The sequence below is a fragment of the Zootoca vivipara genome, chromosome 7 (genome assembly GCF_963506605.1).
Source record: "Zootoca vivipara chromosome 7, rZooViv1.1, whole genome shotgun sequence".
Lineage (NCBI taxonomy): Eukaryota > Metazoa > Chordata > Lepidosauria > Squamata > Lacertidae > Zootoca > Zootoca vivipara.
Genome location: NC_083282.1, coordinates 28,694,784 through 28,715,303, shown reverse-complemented (window position 1 = coordinate 28,715,303; position 20,520 = coordinate 28,694,784). Strand labels below are relative to the sequence as shown.

The 20,520-nt window shown below is 42.7% G+C and overlaps 1 long non-coding RNA gene across 1 annotated transcript in view; it reads left to right on the top strand.

Annotated features, from left to right (window-relative positions):
- LOC132592430 (uncharacterized) overlaps positions 1–20,520 on the top strand; it is a 268,149-nt gene that overhangs the window by 89,595 nt on the left and 158,034 nt on the right. Inside the window, exon 2 of the long non-coding RNA XR_009557883.1 lies at positions 12,724–12,783. This is a non-coding gene — a long non-coding RNA (uncharacterized LOC132592430). The remainder of the gene's footprint in view (positions 1–12,723; positions 12,784–20,520) is intronic.

Below are 20,520 nucleotides of genomic sequence, written 5' to 3'. Positions count from 1 at the left end.
GGGGCGATTGTCTGAGGACGCTTTGGGACTAAAGAGCCCTACTGCTGAGGAACTCTAGGTATAAAGCTGCTATCAGGAAGGAGCCTTAATGTTTTCTTCATGGGGCTAGAAGGCTGTCAGGGATTCAGATGAGCTACCCTAGGGAGCGTACAGGAATCCAAACAGGATATTCTTGTTTTCAGGCCTGCTTTGGCTAATTATGCAACACTTGAACTTCTCCAAGTTCTCCGGCATGAGTAAAGCGTGTCTCTAAAAAGAACAGCGAGGTGTCCCAGTAGTGTGGGAAGTGTTGTTACAGAAGTCAGCTAGCTTAATTTCATCGCTACCCATCAGCAAAAGGCACAAAAGCTAGTTTTACCCACTGCTGAGTGCCATTTCCAAGCCACACACAGAATGAGCCAAAGTTAGCACACTGAATATGTATAGAATTGTGTGTGTGTGTGTGTGCGTGTGTGTCCCCTATAACAAAGCATTTTCTATTTGGTCAGCACAGAGTGGGGGGATTTAATTGGACTGATCTAGTTACTCTGTGCTTTGCTTACAGCCCAGTCCCAAGATAAAGCTAAAGGGTCATGAGATAGAGTGTATCTCTCTTAATGTGGAGGTGAGGAACCTTTGACCTTCCTCAGGCTGTTGATGGACTACAACTCCCATCATCCCTGACCATTGGTCATGCTGGCTGAGGTGATGGGAACTGTAGTGCAGCAACATCATTGGGGGGGGGGTGCTAAGGTTCCCCATCCCTGCCTTAACAGAGTGTTTCTAACCTCAGCCAGACTGATGCGGAATGTCACTTTGCAGGCAGAAGCCAGCAGAGATGTTTTGGGCTAGCTGGAGGAACACCTCTGCAAGTGCAGTGTGCGTGAGAATTGTAGTGAATCAGGATGTGGGCCATTGGCACGACTTCCCTGTCAGTGGACACTTTGGCTTATTTATCTTAAGAGCGGGCTCTGAAAGGCAATGTACGTGGATCAGTTATGCATTAACACACATCTGATGACAAACCAAGCAATAATGCTCTAGTGTAGAAGATGCAGCTTGTTTACACGTCAGCATGCATGTGTTGTAAAACTGACTCCTCCGTTGTAGCCTTTTTGGCATCAAGGTTTGGCCTTTTTAAGATTCTCCCAGGAACCCTTTTGTAAAGAAATATTTTCCCAGGCGTTTGAAGGTTATTTTAAGATCTTCAGTGTTTTTAGCTTTGCCGTGCTAATGTATGCTTAACTGTTGCTGTTTTTATTTGTTTGTTTTGCTTTGGTTTTGTATGTGTGCTGCGATTGGTTTTGGTTTTATTGTGTTTATTTTTGAGAGCTCATGTAAATTGCATTGTATGGTTTTTAACTTTTAGCATTAATTGCCCAGGAGGCATTGATAATTGAGCAGCATACAAATGGTGATGTATATAAGTACATGTGTATATAAATATATAATAAATACAAAACTGAGCACAGTTTTGCACTAGTACAGATAAAGTCCTGTGTTGTGGAAGCCTCAGCAGAGGACTCAATACTTTCTGGTTTACCGTTCCTTATTTTATTTTATTTATTTTATTTTTCAAGGCCACATATGACCAGGCTAAATGAGTCTTTCCATGTTTTGATTTGGTGGTGATGGTGGTATGCCAAAGAATAAGGATGACTTTGGGAGACAGAAACATAGGAAGCTGCCTTATATTATAAATTCAGATCGCTGGTCTATCTAACTCAGTATTGTCAATTCCAATTGGCACCAGCCTTAGAGGATTTCAGACAGGGAACATTCCCAGACCTACCTGGAGGGATTGAGCCCGAGACTTACAAGAAGTATGGTTGTTGGTCCTGAATGGGATAACTGTGCCCTGGAAGGTCCTGAATGGGATAACTGTGCCATTGAAGGACCAGGTGCACAGCCTGGGAGTCATTTTGGACTCACAGCTGTCCATGGAGCCACAGGTTAATTCTGTGTCCAGGGCGGCTGTCTACCAGCTCCATCTGGTATGCAGGCTGAGACCCTACCTGCCCGCAGACTGTCTCACCAGAGTGGTGCATGCTCTAGTTATCTCCCGCTTGGACTACTGCAATGCGCTCTACACGGGGCTACCTTTGAAGGTGACTCGGAAACGGCAATTAATCCAGAATGCGGCAGCTCGACTGGTGACTGGTGACTGGGAGCGGCCGCCGAGACCACATAACACCAGTCCTAACCTACATTGGCTCCCAGTACGTTTTCGAGCACAATTGAAAGTGTTGGTGCTGACTTTTTTAAAGCCCTAAACAGCCTCGGTCCTATATACCTGAAGGAGCGTCTCCACCTGCGTTGCTCAGCCTGAGATCCACCGGCGAGGGCCTTCTGACGGTTCCCTCACTGCGAGAAGCAAAGCTACAGGGAACCAGGCAGAGGGCCTTCTCGGTAGTGGCGCCCGCCCTGTGGAACGCCCTCCCATTGGAGGTCAAGGAGATAAACATCTACCTGACATTTAGAAAACACCTAAAGGCAGCCCTGTTTAGAGAAGTTTTTAATCTGTGATATTTTAATGTATTTTGGTATTTGTTGGAAGCCGCCCAGAGTGGCAAGGGAAACCCAGCCAGGTGGGTGGGGTATAAATAAATAATAATAAAAATGATAAAGTACTGTTACATACATACATACATGGCAGCACTGATAGTACAGCACTACACCAAACATTGCATCCTCGGCCTTTGAACCATGTGCAAGGAAAGCCCACTAAACCAGTGTGAGCACACACTGCTCCAAGCTGTGTCGTCTGTCAGCATTGCTCCATAGGAATCAAAGGGTTGTGAAAGCGCACGTGAACCAGCTGTGCTGAGCATTCCCTACAGTTCTTTGCTTCTGCAGAGCATATGCTGCCTGACACACTATCCCGCTCTGTGACTCCAGCAGCATACAGTCCTCCTCAACGTGGTTGTAGTCGGGGAAAAAGGCTCTGCTTTTTTGTTAATGACACTTTCTCTGGCCAGCTACCCTAACCCAAAAGCAACCCGACACAAGCTATATCTGATAGGAAATAGAGAATGACACATTATTTCACTTACCGTCAATTAATTCTAATTGAGTTGCAGCAGTACATGAATCCATAGGGGGGATTTGCACAAAATGCTGGGAGTGGGGTGCATTTGAAACGTAGGGTTTCTCCAAACCCTATTTTGCAAAACGAAACGTCACTCCTCCCTGTTCCCTGTAAGCCTTGGCTGTTCCTGTTTGTCAGCTCTGGTTGCCAAACCTCCCTCCGTCTCCCTTTCATTAGGCCACTTTCTACCTGGAATGGCAACTTTTGTTATAGCGACATAAATAGTGCCCTAGATTGGTGGCTTCCTTCCTGTAGGTGAGGCAGATGAAACGTTCTCAGAAGAGTTAATCAGTGGTGTTCGTAATTATCAAGGTAACAGTGGCATGCACATAATAACTGAGTTATTAGTTATTGCGAGTCAGTCTCATGATGCGATGCTTGTAACTTTATTAAGTGGCGATGTTGCTGCTGCGTATCCTGTTGTGGGTGGATTCTTGGAGACTCTGATTGTGTAATGGAGCTCAATTCTTAAGAGATGGCCAGCTATTTAGAACTGCGGAAGGAAGGTGTTGCCACTTCTTTGGGGAGAGGGTTGGGATTGGACACAAACAGCGTTTAACGTCTCTTAGCACGTTACAATTTGGTCCCCCGTCTGCTGTGACAAATAAATAAGATTTGCTTGTTAGAAATAACAAGCTGTGAAGCTTTTACCTTGGGTCCCCCCCCCCATTAAAGACTTTTGCTGAAGAGAGTGTAAAAAATGCCACTCAGCCTTCTGCCCTTGTTTGCAGAAGTAAACATTGATCAAACTCTTAAAGGTAAAAAGCGTATGGTCTTGTATAACAGCTGTTTCACAGTTTGTCTCAACTGAATTCATACTAGGGTTCGTTGTTGTTGTTTATAGGACAATGGAAATCCTCGCATGTTGATGACAATAACAGACATCGGAGAGTTGTACCCAGTGTTGTTCATACTCAAATGAGACCCATTGAAATTAATAGACCTAAATTAGTTGTTCTCCATTAATTTCAGTCAGCTCGTTGTGCAAGAGCACCAAACCAACTTTAATTGCACAACCTGAAAGTGACCGTAAGCTTGCTGCCGTTAGCTGAGACTCAACATACAGCAATCCAAGGCAGTGCCTTTTCTGTGGTGGCACCTGCTCTCTGAAAGCTGCTTCCCTCTGAAATAAAGCAGGCATTGACTGCGATGGGCTTTCAAAGCCTGCTTAAGACGTACCTGTTTACTCAAGTTGGCTCCTACTTCACAGCTTGAAGTAACATATTCAGCTGGCTGCAGTGGGTGGGGTTTTTCAGTGGCTTAACATTTTAACGTCTGTTGCATCTTACTGTATTTTATTTGTGTTTTCTGAACCATTCTAAAATCACTTAGATAAAGAGCAGTATATCAATATTTTAAGGTAAAAATCTTATTGAATACATCTAGACCTGATTCTACCTGAACCTTCCTAAGAGGCTCGATCCAGCAGTTAAGGTCTGACCTTAGCCAGTCTACATCTGTGTGCCACTAATGTGAAAACAGTACATATTGGCAATACATGAACAAAGAGTTGGCAACTCAATCCCATTTATTACAATGGACAAGCATACTTAACTCAGTACTGGATTATGGCCAGCAATTTATGTGAATCCAACTTGTGGATTTACACCATTGCACAAGAGTCGTAGTCCCCCACCCCAAGCCACAGCTAAAAAGGACAGTGGATTTGTATGCGCATTTAGTACAGGTAAAGGACTATTGCTGTGATCTGGAAGTGTGGGGCAGTCATTGCATAAAGACATAGTGTCTAAACTGCGTATAGTGGGTGTCAGGGGGACTCCTTACAGGGACCCTCCCCCAGTCATCCTGACCAGCACTTCGCCCAGTGACAGCGCTAGCAGTGGGTCAGGAGGAGGGAATGAGGAATGGAGCGGGGTGGAGAGGGGGCTCTCGGATGCGGCAGAGTCTAGGCACCGACCCAGCTGGCCAGAGGGAAGGACAGCCTTTGCAATGCTCCAGCCGAAGGACAGGAGAAGGAACGCAGCCCCTTCCAGTGCCCGAATTGAGGCGCGCGCCCACATGCAGGGCTAGGGGGAGGCGCTTTGAGGTGCCCAGGCTTTTATGCTGGTCCAAGACACAAAGGAAGCCATTGCCGGGTTCTGAATCGGACTAGGCAGTCATGTTTTCTGATATCTCTGCACTGTAAATAATATGCGCGATAAAAACTCTGAAAGACAGAGCGGACTGGAGCATCTTTATTCGAGAGTAGCCGCAACAATCCCCTGACAGTAGCCTTCTTCTCTCTCTCCAAAAAAAAAAAAAAGCAAACGAGAGAATTCCTGATAAATCTACAATAGGTTTGAGGAATAAAATGGCTAAATTATCATCAGTTCAAAGGTGGAAAGAATTGCATATTTTGTATTTAAGAGAATACTTTCCCACTTTTCTTCAGAATGGCTCAGCAACTACAGGAAATTTATTTGCCACCACACACCAAAACCAAAACTATTTATATTGTGTTATAGACTACTGGGCTGAATTTTGGGTGCAGTGGTGCAAATCAACACAACTGGCTACGTGGAGATTTTGAACTTGTATAATGCCCAAAATATTGCTTGAGAGAGACAGCTAGAGGCGGCAGCAGAGCTGCAACATGGCAACATATGGCTGATTCTAGTAGCTGCGATTGCTGCCTAGGGCCACAACAAGCCAAGAACAGCCTTCAAGCTTTGATCAGTGAACAAAGTAGTCCCTGGACTTTACAAATACACTTGTTCTTTTTCTCTCTGATACAGCCCAGTTCTACTCTCAACCAATCATCGCTCATTCATTCCAGGGAATGTGCAGCTGTGTATGACACTGTCCCTTTAGATCCAATTTTTTTCCCTCAAAGAATTCGGGACACTGTAGTTTGCCCCTTGCAGAGTGATGATTCCCAGCAACCCTTAACCAACTACAGTGCCCAGAATTATTTGAGGGTGACAATTTGCTTTGCTGTGTCTGTCACACCATACTAGTTGGGGGACCGGTAATCATTCCCCATCAAGGGTTGAGGAGGTTCCCCCTAACGTCAATGAGATGTGAAGCCAATGTGACTCAGCGTCTCACGGGTTCAGTTGGTTGCCTCTTTGCAATAAAGAGAACGGGTTTCGGGGAAGGAAGTCTGCCGTTGGGAGTTTCACAGTAGACCATAACCAGCCCTGACAGGTGTCAAGTATTTAGTTCTCTTCAGGCCTGATCTAGCGCCCATTGAGCTTGGTAGAAAGACAACCACTGAACAAAACCCATGTGACTACATTGAACCACACTCGCTGCACATAGAAACACACAGTGGCATTTTAGGGATGCCTCTCAATCTCCTGCCTTTGAATGGTTGTGTTCCTTTAACATCTGTCCCCCTGGGCTTAGAGTTAATTCTCTCTCTCTCTCTCTCTCTCTCTCTCTCTCTCTCTCTCTCTCACACACACACACACACACACACCCAACAGGAATGCTCAAATTAGCCTTTTGGGGGTGTAACCGAAGATGGTGGACAAAAAGAATCAATCCACCCTGTCAGGCAGAGGCTGGACTGATGCCAATTCCCCATTTCAGAGAGAGTGACAAATAAGTGTAGCTGCCCAAACTCTGGATTCAGAGAGCACCAATTCCTTGGTCTAATGAGTAGGCGTCTGCTTTGGTAAAGGAAAGGCTAACAATCCCCCCCCTTTTTTTACTGGCCTTCTCTTTATGCCTTTAAGCAGCAGCTAACACCCATAATTTAAAGAAGTGAAGTTTTCTTGACCCAGAGATAAATTGGTGAGAAGAAAAGCTCTACTTCATTTGCTTAATTTCTATGTGTCAGACTGTTTGCTGTTAAATGCACAAGAAAGAGCAGCAACATTTTTAAAGGGCAAAACTAAAAAGGAGCCACTCTGAGGTATATTTTAAATTGGTAAATTAAATAGACAAATGTTACCATGTTCCAGTTCTGCTGTAATTTAGCTGAGTCTCTCAAACAGCACCTCCGAAACGTTGGCTGTGTACACAACATACAATCAAGAAACATAAAGCACATGGCTTCCCTCCAAAAATATTGGGGACTGTAGCAATTTACCCCTCACAAGAGCTATGATTCCCAGCACCCTTAGCAAACTACAGGATTCTGGGGGAGGTGGGGTGAACGTGATTTAAATGTATGGGGTATTCAACTCCATGTACAGTCAACACAAGGATTTCCACTTGCACAACAAGACTTTGGTCTGTTTTACTCAGAAGTGAGTCTTGGAAATAAACGAGGCTTGCTTCCTACTGACAAAAAAAATGTGATAATATAGTGTCGCCCCTCCCCCTTGCCATCATTTTTCATATCTCCCACACAGCCACTCCTTTTAAGCCTCTGCAAGATACATGCAAAGCCCTGAATAACTCTGGAACAGGTTACCTGAAAATATATCTTAATCTCCACTGCCTGGTAAGGGCACTGCAATAAACTAATTAGTTTTGCCATGGCCTGATGGCTATCAGCTTGTGGTAACATGGAGGTGAGCTTTTTCAATTGTAGCACCAGTATTGTGGAACGCCCTCCCTGCTGAAATATGAGAGCTCCCATCAATGTTGGCATTCCACCAGCTCCCGAAGGCACGCCTGTTTAGGCAAGCATTCTCCTGAACTGAATTTGTGCTTTTATTGTTTTAATTGCTTATTAATAGTTTTTAGTATTATGCTTATCTTAACTGGGCTGTTATTTATTTAATATACAATAGCTACAAAACAAACATATGAAATACAACATTAACTAGCAGATACAACTATAGCATCATCATGGAGCTGCAGAGCAAATGAAAATTACTATAGACAAGGGTACTTTTTTGGTTGTCAAATTTGGCAAAAAAAATCTTTGTATGTGTGTGTGTGTGTGTGTGTGTGTAAGGGAGTTTTGCTGAGAGCTGTAAAACTGCACATGCGTAAAGATTTCGTTACTTCTTGTTGTTTATTTTTATCTTGCTTTACCTCCCAGGAGTTCAAGGCTGCGTACATAGTCCCCTATTTAATCTTTGCAGCAGCCCTGTCTGGTAGGCTAGGCTACGTAGTTTAGTCGTTCAAAGTTCAGACACCAAATTTGTGAAATACTTGCTTATTCTTCTTTATCAGTGTTGGTAAACTTACTGGTGGGTTCTGTAAACTGTAGGACTATGAAATATTGCCTTTAAAGCAAGGTGCATGTGTGTGTGTCCCCTGACTAATCTGTGATATATAGTTATATCTAGCATTTATACCCAGGAGCTCAAGGTTGTGTACATCACCCACTGTTTATCTTTGTAACAGCCCTGTGAGGTAATCTAGACTAAGTTGATATATGTACATCCACATATACTGTACTGGGCCAACAAAAATCCTGTTGCCATACCTTGTCAGTTACTGAGGAAAGAGACTGGGAGTTTTTAGGTTGTTGCTGTTCCCTGACAGAGGTTTTCCGCTTGCAATATCACAAAGATGGGCCATGGGCAGAAATTCAACAGGTGCAGCTTGTGTTCGGCATCGTGAAGCCAGGATAGGAGAAGATGAACCTACTGAATTTCTAGCCTGCAGCTGTTAAAGGCACACTACAGCTGTCAGGAAATAGTGCAGATGTCAGAAAAAATAGCATCCTCTGGAAATGGTGAGGCTAGGAGAGCAAGCCAAAATCCTCCCTTTAAAAACCAAAATCTGGCACAAATCCAGAGAGGCACTATAGCCCAAACAAACTTTTGCTCTTTGTCCCTGACTTTTCCATCTCAGTGAAGAAAGTGAAGGAAGGAGCTGTAATGTGCTGTGTGACTCCTCCCATCCAAACTGAAAGGAATTAGATAACCACATAAGTCATAAATGGTTGCTCACAGCACAGCCCTATACATTTCTATCCATAAGTAATTCTTAATGAGTTCAATGGGAGCTTACTTCCAAATAAGTGGGTATAGGATTGCAGCATTGGTTGTCAAGCGGATTCATCATATTTACCTAAATGAGCTATCCGATTCCTGACCAGAAGCCTTTGAGTGACATAAGATTGTTTCTTAATTCCGGCTAATTTCTGCTTAGATATCGCAACATGCACCATTTAGTATGGAGAATTCCCTGGTGTAGGCACATACACACAAATTGTTTGAAGCCACTTGGCAGCTGCTTCACAGAAAGAGCTAAGCAGCTTTCTGCCCGGTTGGTGGCTGTGTGTTGCCAACTGACCAGAAAGCAATATGGTGTGACCTTGTCTTGCGCTCTTAAGAAACTCTGTGAGCAGGCATCGTAGGTGAAATTATCACCTGCTGATATTGATAATAGAGTCTCATAGTGACCAGTGGGGGGAAAAAACTGGCAACTTTAATACTGCACTTCCCAAAGTTAAAGTGGGTTATAGTTACAATAAATAAATGTTGAGAAAAAGCTCCCCCAAAGAACCCGTGGTTTTCCTGGAAAGCCTTATCCTGAATTATAAATCAATGGAGACTTCTTGGAGTTATTTGCTGGAGAGAGCAGGGCACTTTGCACATGGTCAGAGTCACTCTCTTATAGTTTCAAGGTGCCAGGCTTGCATCCTGATACCGAGAGCTGGTTGTAGAGCTAAGCCCGGTTGAGCCTCTGATCAAACTAAGCTCTGTTCAAACTGCAAGTGCAAATTACAACATTAGGGGGTTTCACACACTGTTTCACTTCACAGCTCTTTGGAATGTATCCTCTCAAGTCCATCGAACCTATGTATTTTCTTCAAAGCCTCTAAAATCCTTCCTTTGAACTTCTTGGTTGGGTTTCCTTGTTCTTTCCTACTGCTGAAGTTGCTGGGTTTTCTAATTACTATTATATCAGTGTGTAGGATCAGTGATCTAAATGCCCTATCAATTACTACTTCCTATTTACAGTTTAATAGAGATGGTTGTTCTTAATTTGATGGTTGTTCTTTGTTCAAAAAGTCAACTGGAATCTTCTATTCAGTTCCTGTGGGAAGGGGGAAAGCATGTTGCCCTTTTATACAAATGCAGTACATTCCTGTGAGATTTTCCCCACCCCTCATGATTACTGCATTACATTTCATCATTTGAGAATGGAAATGCCAGCATTTTGCCTTCCGCTTTCTATTATCAGATAGTGGCCCAAATTATGTAAACGAAACAGACAGCTTTTTCATTGCCATGCAGATTAATGCGAGTGTCTTCATATTTCCATTTACTGCAGCTCCAGCCTGCTCCCACGGGTGGTTTCTTGAGCCGGGTTCATATGACATGAGGCACAGCCCATCTGTATCCTGCTGCTTTTAGAGAAATACTGTACTGTACTCCTTTCCCCTTTCATGAACTTTCCCTCAAATCAGCTTCAATGCAATTCAAAAATGCAAACTGTCATTTCATTGTGGTGTGAACAATTCGGGCAGCTTTTGCACATGTGCAGATGGTGGCAAAAGTGCCATCAGCTTGGAGTTTGGCACAGGGGAAGAAATAATCAGGCAAAAGACCTCTCCGCTCTCGCTCTGTTGAGAACAGAGAATGAGACTTGGAAATGCAGCAGAGGGGAAATGGCCTTGCAACATCTCAAGTGAACATAGCCTGTGCTGGAGGTGTAGATTGCACACATCCTCATAGTAGCATCCTACGGTTGATGCTTTCTTACAGTCTTCACAATAGCCTTGCCACACAGGCCAGTAATATTCACTTACTGCAGGGTTGGGAAGCCTGTGAGCCTGTGTTGTTGAAGTGCAGCTCCCATCAACCCTAGCCAACATCACCAGTGTTCAGAGATCATGGTAACCTGTAGGCCAATAGAATATGCAAAGCAACGTGCTGTGCTTCCCTTCCTTCCCATGTTTCTTACCTACACCTAGGAAAGACCTAGGCAAGCTGTTGTCCTTGGCTTGCCTATTGAGCTAAGGGCTTCATATCTTACATCTTAGCTGCACCAACTGAGCGTGTGTGTTGTGTGACGGTGCATCTAAATTATCTGCAGGAGAAGAGCTGTTACCATTTCCAAGAGTATAAAACAGGACACTATCATTTTCTTTCCCTTTCCACAGAGGCCATCATGCTGCTTACCTAAATAATCCAAAAAGGGCTGCAGACAGCGATTTCTTGAGCAGAATAATGACAGTTTAATCTTTACATATCTGAAAAGCAGCTATTTGTAAGCTGCAGATGTCCAAGCTTTTGGCAGAAGTAGCTTTCTGCGTGATGTGTGCTACAAACTAAATCATCTCTCTTTTGAAATGAAGTGCATATTGTAACTTTGTTCTTTCCTGTTGTCTCTTGTCTATCCCTGCAGAATTATATGCAGAATGTTGATGCCCTTTTCAAAGTTTTTTTTTAAAAAAATACAATAAACTAAGCTACCTGTTAGGTCAACAGTGACCTAAGTCTTTCATGTAGCCAATTCAAAATTGGGCCTCGTTTAAAGACATCATACTGTTTTATTGCAATTGAACAAAGTGGTTTCCACAGGCTCGCCATTCTGAATTGCCCTGTGCCCTGTACTCTAGACATCTTCTCTTTGAGGACGTAGAGTATAAAAAATAAAATGATCTCCAGAAAAAGAAAATCAATGTTTTCCTTTTAGTCTTTTTCTCTTTCCATATGCTTTTCTTACCCGAAGTGATTAAAACACACATCATAGTGGCAAAATAGACACACTCATAGAATCATAGAATTGTGGAGTTGGGAGGGAACCCAAGAGTCATCTAGTTCAACCCCCTGCAATGTAGGAATCACAACTAAAGTATCCATGACAGATGGCCATTCAATATCTCCTTAAAAACTTCCAAGGAAGGAGAGTCTGCCACGTCCTGTGGGGGTCCCTTCCTCTGTTGACGACCCTTTGGGTCCCTTCCAACATGACAGTCTTGTGATTCTGTGATTCTATTTTATGCCACTTTGGATTTCAGCAGAAATCTCTTAAGATATTTACATATGCCAACAAAAAGGAAGCAATGTAACAAATGCAATTTTTAATATCCACATTTAAACCAAGCAGTACTACAGTATTACTAATCACCATCGTTCCACATTTTGAGCAACATAATTAACTCTTTTCTTGTTATTGCGATCACAGATCGGCCACATAATTAACTAAATATTTCCAAACAATGTACATAAGCAAACGGCTAAGAACTGCAAAAACAGATACAAAGCATCAAATGTATCTTTCCTATACCAAAATTCCCTCCAGCTCCACTGCACCATCAGAGAAGACCTTCTCATATGGAAGCAGCAGGTGCTAATGAAAACTGTAGGAATCATCTCAACATTTAAAATAAATACATAAATAAATTCGAAGATGCATACAGATGGTGGTGTTTTTTCCTCCCAGGGATTCTCTGTTTCCACCTAGTCAATGTAAACAGGTGCCAACAACGGTCTCTCTAAAGAAAGGCAGAAGATTGAAAATTGATTATCTGATTAGCCCCCTCCCTCTTCTGGGAGGGGTATCAGCAGCCTTCCACCTGCTCTCGGCTATCCTATTCCATAGAGGCAGCTAGGCAGCCATCCACCTTTACTTTCTCATTTGCAAAATCCGTCTGGCTTTTCTCAGTCTTGACTAATCAAGGAAGAAGCATTCTCCCATGCCTTTCCTCAGTCAGATAAATATAGACTCAAAGATTAACACTAGCAAAAGATTTAATTGATCTTGATTTGTTTATTTGAGAGAATTATATGTTTGTTTAGTGGTTGTTGTTAATGGCTGCTTTAAAACAGGTATCCCCCCTTTTTTCCACCTAGGTATACAGCTTTTAGGACATCCCATCATCTGGTGTGGGGAACTATGGAACTGAAGCTAGGGTAAGTGATCCGTAACTGGCTTTTAAGTAATATGTAAGAAGTATGCACAGAATATTAGGTTGTTCTTGTTTGCTAGGGCCAATTCACACTGTACCTGGGAAATATAGAGGGCAGGTTCTAACTCAGTGATGGAGAGTGCTATTGTTCAGAATAAGTGATAAACTGTGGTTTGTTTTGAGAATGAGCTGTAGTGAGCATCTGGCGTATGCACTTCCTCTAGCACAGGCATCCTCAACCTTTGGCCCTCCAGATGTTTTGGACTACAATTCCCATCATCTCTGACCACTGGTCCTGTTAGCTAGGGATCATGGGAGTTGGAGGTCAAAACATCTGGAGAGCCACAGGTTGGGGATGCCTGCTCTAGCGCCACCACAAGGAAGAGTTGAGAAGCTTTGTTTCCTTCTTTGATTAATTGCAGTTTGTTGTGCTATTCAAAACCGGGCAGACTGTGGTTGATCTTTCAACTATAATCCATTGAAACAAGTTAATTTCAGACTGGTTTGTTTCAACAATCCATAGTGAAGATCAACAATAGTTTGGGGTTCCGGCATGATGCTAAACTGTGGTTAATCCTAACTGTGGGTAGTTGAAAAAACCCAGCTTCATAAAACATGGTTTGAAGTTAGCTTAATGAGTTTGCCCAGATTTGGACATCAAAATGCACCTTACAATAAAGCATTAAAGCAAAAATATTTGTGGTGGCTTTGAGGGAGAGATTGGATGCTTCCATTTTGTATTAGCCACTTAAAACAGTGTTTCTCAACCAGTGTGCCTCCAGATGTTTTGGGACTACAACTCCCATCATCCCTAGCTAGCAAGACCAGTGGTCAGGAATGATGGGAGTTGTAGTCCCAAAACATCTGGAGGCACACTGGTTGAGAAACACTGACTTAAAATGCTATCTATCTAGTCTTGAAGAGACTTTAAACTGGGACGACCTTAGCCAGCTCTCACTAGCTAGAGTATGCAATCTGAGCTGTTCTGTAGGGCAGCACTGGACTTTATTTGATACTGAACGCATATTGGGGTACTCCTTGTTCCGTGTGTGACACTTCAATTGTTGGTTGTTTCTTTGCTGTAATTCTATTAAATTAAAACATAACGCACACTAAAATAACAGAGTACTGGCAAACCTTATAAAATCCTCATAAGCATTAGAACTCAACAGACCAGCAGATTTACCTGAAAGCCTACATGAATAGGTATGAATGGAAACTCAAAAGGCTTGGAGCCAATCATAATTTAGAAGAGAGGGAATTCCACAGTTGGGGTTTGGGGTTGTCTGAGTTTCGTGATGCAAGTTGGGCATGTATTCCCAAGGTTGCCTGCTTTGAATATCACACTGCTATAATTATGCTGCCGCCCAATCTTCTTCCTTTGTACTGAGTGCCTCAAACAACCAGTGAAGTACAGTGGTACCTCGAGTTACAAATGCCTGAGGTTACAAACGCTTCAGGTTACAAACTCCACTAACCTGGAAGAGTTACCTCAAGTTGAGAACTTTGTCCCAGGATGAGAACGGAAATTGTGTGCCAGCGGCAGCAAGATGCCCCATTAGCAAAAGCACATCTCTAGTTAAGAACACTTTCACGTTAAGAACGGACCTCCGGAACGAATTAAGTTCGTAACTAGAGGTACCACTGTATTAAAGAGTGAGTGCTGTAGAAACTAGGCGAATTCAACTTAAGATCAGAAGCATGAAGAACTGAGGTAAAGTGAAATTAACAGGGTCATCCATCCCTACTTGAAATGGGGTTGTGCTGGCTGGTCCTGTCATTGATAACAGCTGTCCCCACCCATGCCTCCTGATGGTTGTGCATTTGGTGTCTATTTGAAGGGAATAGACACCAACATATAAAAGTAGGGCTTCTCTGCTCAAGAGGAATGTGTTGACCCTGCTTGGGCCAAGGTTCTCCCTGTGTCTATAACAGACTCAGTTGCTGGGGGAAGGGAGCAAGTTTAACCAAGGGTGTGGGACCTGTGGCCCTCCAGCTGTTGCTGGACTCATGGGTGATGGTCAAGGATGATGGGCATTGTAGTCCGGCAACCATTTCCTCTTCCCTGCTATATGGTATATCCTTCTACAAAGGGTTTTGGGTAGCAGGAGGGAGGGCTTTTACTTTGCAAAGTAAATGGAAGAGCAATACACTTTTACAAGGCTGTGATTGAACCACCTCGAGCAAATGTGAGAAGACAAAATGTGCATGTTTGAAATAAGTAAAGGGTGAGCACCTATGATCTTTTTAGGCAAGGAAACTCAGATTTATCTTTTTCTTGCTCTTATATCCAAAATATGCAAAGGAAGTACATTAATTCATGCTACATACACTATAGCTCAGAGGTTTCAGTGAAGCTCACGTCACCCTAACATGACAATGCTCAATCAGATTTGTGAATTAAAAGAATGTAAACAGAGTTTAAATAGATGAAAAAGCAAAGTCTCTGCCTTCTGAATAGAATCATTCCGGGCAAAGGGCAGTCTGCATTCTTTTGGTCTTTGTATCTTTTTCTATACCTTTATGTACTTGTGTATAAATGATGTGGAAAAAGCAGCTGAGGCTCTCGATCCTTCAGTCCAAGTGTACGTGTCTATATTTCATGGAATTCTTGTGGTTGAATCCCATAAGCACCTGCACTGTGCAAATAACATTTTCTCTGTTTACTATGAAGCTTTTTTCACATTTCAGCAGTGTTGAATGACTATAATAAAGCTTTAAGATATGAGATATAAAGTAGAATGAGCAAATGGGAAAGGTCAAGTGTTTAGTAATTTCTGAACACTAGCATAACTTCCCACTGTTGCAGAGTTTTCATTTCCAATAATTGGTTCTTATATAATAATGCCTCATACCTTGGCATAGCTGATGGTCCAGCCTCTGTTGCGTCTTTTGGGTTTCAAGAGGCAGCATCCTTTTCAGACAGTGCTAAGCAAAGGTTGTTTAGATGTTGCTCAATGCCTGTGATTTAGACTAAAAATCTTACAGTGGAAAATAAGGTTTGATTGTCAATTCTTTTTCCATGTGTGGTGTTCTAAACACACATAACATGTGCATGTCTGGGAAATATTATGGCTTGTCTGATGCCTCCAGGGTATTCAGGCCTTTACTGAGAGTTAAACTGAGGACTACCAACTCAAAACCCGTGCTCTTAACCAATATACCACATTAGACCAATGTTCACGCATAATGTGTTTTGTTATATATTTTTATAGCGACATCCTCTAATGTTCCAATTTCCTCTCCACCAAATTCAAAGGCTGTGGATCCTTCCCTAAAAAAAAAAAACTAGCAATTCTATATCTGAGGGAAAGATGCAATTATATTTGCCTTCTTGGGAAGGGAACGAAGCATATTATTAAAATTTATACACAACACCATCAAGCAGAGATGTCCCTAGACTTATAAATGCTGCAAACTGGTTTGGGAGGAAATGCTCCTCCAGTGATCAGCTTCACCACCTTCCCAGATCTTCAGAAGAAGAATCACACACACACACACACACACACCCAAAAAAGTCTGTTATTGTGGTCTGTGGAGAGCCACTGTCATATGCAATTATGCATGCTGGTAAAACAAGATACAATAATGAAACCTGATGGTGCTGCCACAGAGATAAAACACTTGATAACTTATTATTTTAGTAGATCAGCAGGGTGGCCCATCGCAATGAGCTCTTCTCCCACAGCTTTGATTCTGTTCATCTTCTGGATGTTGAGAGACACAACAAAAGGAGAAGAAAACAACAAGCCCTTAGATGCTAAGGCTGCTGCTTCTCATGTAACTGGAGCGAGTTATTAAAGCATCGAGCATGGCAGGGACTTACCTGGATCCCAGATCAAGCTCTTTGTCCCACGTAGAGATTTCGCTTCATAAGAAACAACAGCTTGCAGATTGCTCTAGGGATGCTTACCGGTATTAAATTATTAATTGGGGACATGAAAGGATGGTTCTGTGACTTTCGTAGAAAAAGCGAGCTTCCCTTTTCAACATCATTTAGCTGTCCTAATCTGAGCGCTGATCCTACACTGCTTGGCTCGTGCGCTTCAGGTTTTCCTTTTGGTTTGGCACGTTGTGCAAAGCTTTATTGATTTCCATGGCAAAGATTCTGAAAGATAAAAGGAAGCAAGGTTTGTGGAAGCAGAGCCATACAAAGGCAAGGCTCGCGTGACCTGGAAACCTGTGTGACTGGGTTCTGGATTGCATTACAACTGACAGGCACAGGTATCATCTCTCTGGATGGTCCTGCTCAACTTTTGGTCACTGCAGAGAGGGCTCACAGTGTTGGGAAGGAGCTTTCAAATTTGCCGCTCCCTCTCCTCTCATGCTGATTACAGCAGCTGAGCAAAGCTGGTCTCTTGTGTGGGGCCAGTTTGCTGTCCCCTGTGTATCATTTGTAAAATATTGAAGAAAGTGGGCAGCTTTCCACCTCTGAGCCTGCAGAAAGCTACTGTGTCTTAAAAGGAGGCGTGTGATTACTCACATGTGATGATTGAGCACTCAATATATTGCACCTACACTTGCTTGCTCTGGCAATGAGCTGGAGTCCTTTTCTCTTAAGCTACTTGGCAAAGATGACAAGCCATTGTTGCACAAGGGTAATAGTTATGTTTGTGGGCCATTTCTCAGCTTGGGAATTCATAGAAGAGTCAGAAATCAAGGTTTTCATTTGCAATACTAATTCCATTCATTCCTCGATTATAACGTTTGTTTGTTCAAAAGCACAAGAGCAGCTTTGACATAGCTGCAGAGTTTTAATTGGTCGCCACAGTTTTGATTTCAACTAAACATTCGTAAAAACTGTCTGATGGTAAGAGCTGTTCAGCAGTGGAGCAGACTCCCACAAGAGGTGGTGAACTCTCCTTCCTTGGAGGCTTTTAAGCAGAGGTGAGATGGCCATCTGTCATGGATGCTTTAGCTGAGATTCCTGCATTGCAGGGGGTTGGACTAGATGACCCTTGGGGTCCCTTCCAACTCTACAACTCTATGATTCTGTGTTTCCCCCCCTCCTCCTTTCCTGCCCCCAAAGGCTTGAAACAATATTTCAGGATCAGCTTTTAATGGGGTTTGAACACAACCTACATACCGGTAGCTTTTAGTATTAGGGTGCCTTTGGATGCGGGGATTACTGCATTTGTTTCCCCAATTCTGTGCTGGGTTCTAACTATATTACACTGCATTACCTGATGTGCTATGGAACTGTGGCTTTTTAAAATTGATACACCGCCACATCAAACTAAATTTCATTCACACCATTGGCCATGGAGATGGCATATAGGCCAATTAAACAACATATTGCCATTCAAATTGTGTGGGAAGGGGTGACTATTTTTGTTTGTTACTATGGTATGTATTTTATATTTATTTATCTATCTATCATCTCAAACTGCCCTGTGATCCTCAGATGAAGGGCAGTATAGAAATTTAATTAATAACATAAATAGTCAATAAATGTGTGCAAATCCTCCATTTCCCATCAGTTAGCAATGAAATTTTGCAAGGAAAGGAAGACCTGTAAGTAAAAACTAGTTGAGTGGAGACTGTAACTTAGGCCTTGGACAGGAAGGAAATGTGGGACATGGGGAATCCATACGCTGCTGCTGTTGCTTGTTTGTGGGAAAGCATCTTAAATGCTTCTTGCTGAGATGTCTAGAATTACTTCTTGAAAAATACACTGATTGTACTCCGCTTCCTGCATAGTGTTCAATTTGCCTCGCTGAAGGAACGATGTAGTTTGGGAGCCACCTGTTCCAGCCATTGATAATTTTTTGTTACCATTTTGAGTCCAAGGAAATTTAAAGTAGCCCGTTGTTTAGCAGAAATCTTAATCAGCCATAAAAATCCAGCTGTGTCCATTTAAAAATGCAGCTGAGTGATAGCCTCATAGACCTTGCAGGAAGATTTCATAGTCAATTTGTCTTTTTCTGCAGAATGATTGTGTCAGATTGGTGGTATTCTGTTTTCTGTCCTTGTACAAAGGAAACAGTGCAGCTTAGGAGTTAAGAGTGGTTGAAGAAGACTGGAACAGAAGTCATTTCAAATCCCCCCTCACTGATGAAACTTATTGGGTAATCCTAAGGCAGTCATTATTTGCTTCACATGGTTGTTGTGAAGATAAAATGGGGAGGGGAATGATGTGTGCTACCATTGGTGCTCAGAAAAATAGAATCATAGAATTGGAAGAGACCACAAGGGCCATCCAGTCCAACCCCCTGCTAAGCAGGAAACACCATCAAAGCATTCCTGACATATGGCTGCCAAGCCTCTGCTTAAAGACCTCCAAAGAAGGAGACTCCACCACACTCCTTGGTAGCAAGTTCCACTGTCGAACAGCTCTTACTGTCAGGAACTTCTTGCTAATGTTTAGGTGGAATCTTCTTTCTTGTAGCTTGAATCCATTGTTCCGTGTCTGCTTCTCTGGAGCAGCAGAAAACAACCTTTCACCCTCCTCCATATGACATCCTTTCATATATTTGAACATGGCTATCATATCACCCCTTAACCTTCTCTTCTCCAGGCTAAACATACCCAGCTCCCTAAGCCGTTCCTCATAAGGCATCGTTTCCAGGCCTTTGACCATTTGGGTTGCCCTCCTCTGGACACGTTCCAGCTTGTCAGTATCCTCCTTGAACTGTGGTGCCCAGAACTGGAAACAGTATTCCAGGTGAGGAATAAATACATATAAAAATAGCAAATACCTAATATGAAGAGTATACATGCAGCGCACATACATGCACACATAAGGAAATTCGATAATAATAAATTGACATTTTAGCATGAGTTTGTGAATATACGCACTCTCTTCAGACATTACTGGAGTGAAGAGACAACCGCTGACCTCATGCAGGGAGCTTCCATAGTTAGAAAAGTTCCTGTGCAAAAACTGGTCATTCAGAGTTCCTGAGGCTTCAAAAATGAGGATCCACACATGCATTGTACCTTAGTCATGGGATTCCCAGGTGGATCTGTAACCCAGTGAATACTATTATGTTTGGAGAGGCAGGAAAGCTCTGCTTATCTCTGGGTTCTGTAGTCTGTGATGGGTCTTTTGCATCTCTTGAAATTGGCAATTGTGCACGATGAACACATGTATGTGAATCCATTCTGTTTGAAATAATTGTGTGGGACTTTTGCTCATGTGTGCCATCTACCTATGCAAACAAATCTAAAGTGTGGATTGTAGAGCAGGATCCTTTGGCCTACTGGCTGTTGCTAGCAGGTGTAAAGGCAGAAAAGAAACTCTCCTATGTTGACGGAAACTGTGATGGTACCCCAATATACTTTCAAATCCTGTATGATTTAGGCAAGTATGATTCCCCTCTCCTTAACCCACATACTGTGATCCTTTATGGCTTACTTTATCCCAGTAGTTCAAATAATGCTAAAAAGAAAAATATCCAAAGCTGCTTGTGCCTATCTATAAAAAATCAACAGCAAGCTCCTGATTAACAAAGGATACCCGCCTTGCAGTTTGCGTCCTGTTAAAAAGAACAATAGGCTGTGATTGTGAGTGTGATTATCTGTGGATGTTGTTGCTTGGCAGCTGCAAATGTAAAAGCATGGTAATGTCTAGGAGAAACAGCGTTTAGGACTGTTGTACCACAGTGAACTGTGAAAACTGAGTGCCCTGATGCTGATGAATGTAGAATGAGATAATTCTGAAAAGTGAAAAGTAGCAATACAGATTTTTTTGAAAAGAAGAACATTGTGTTTGTACATAGCTAGACAGCAAGAATTACAT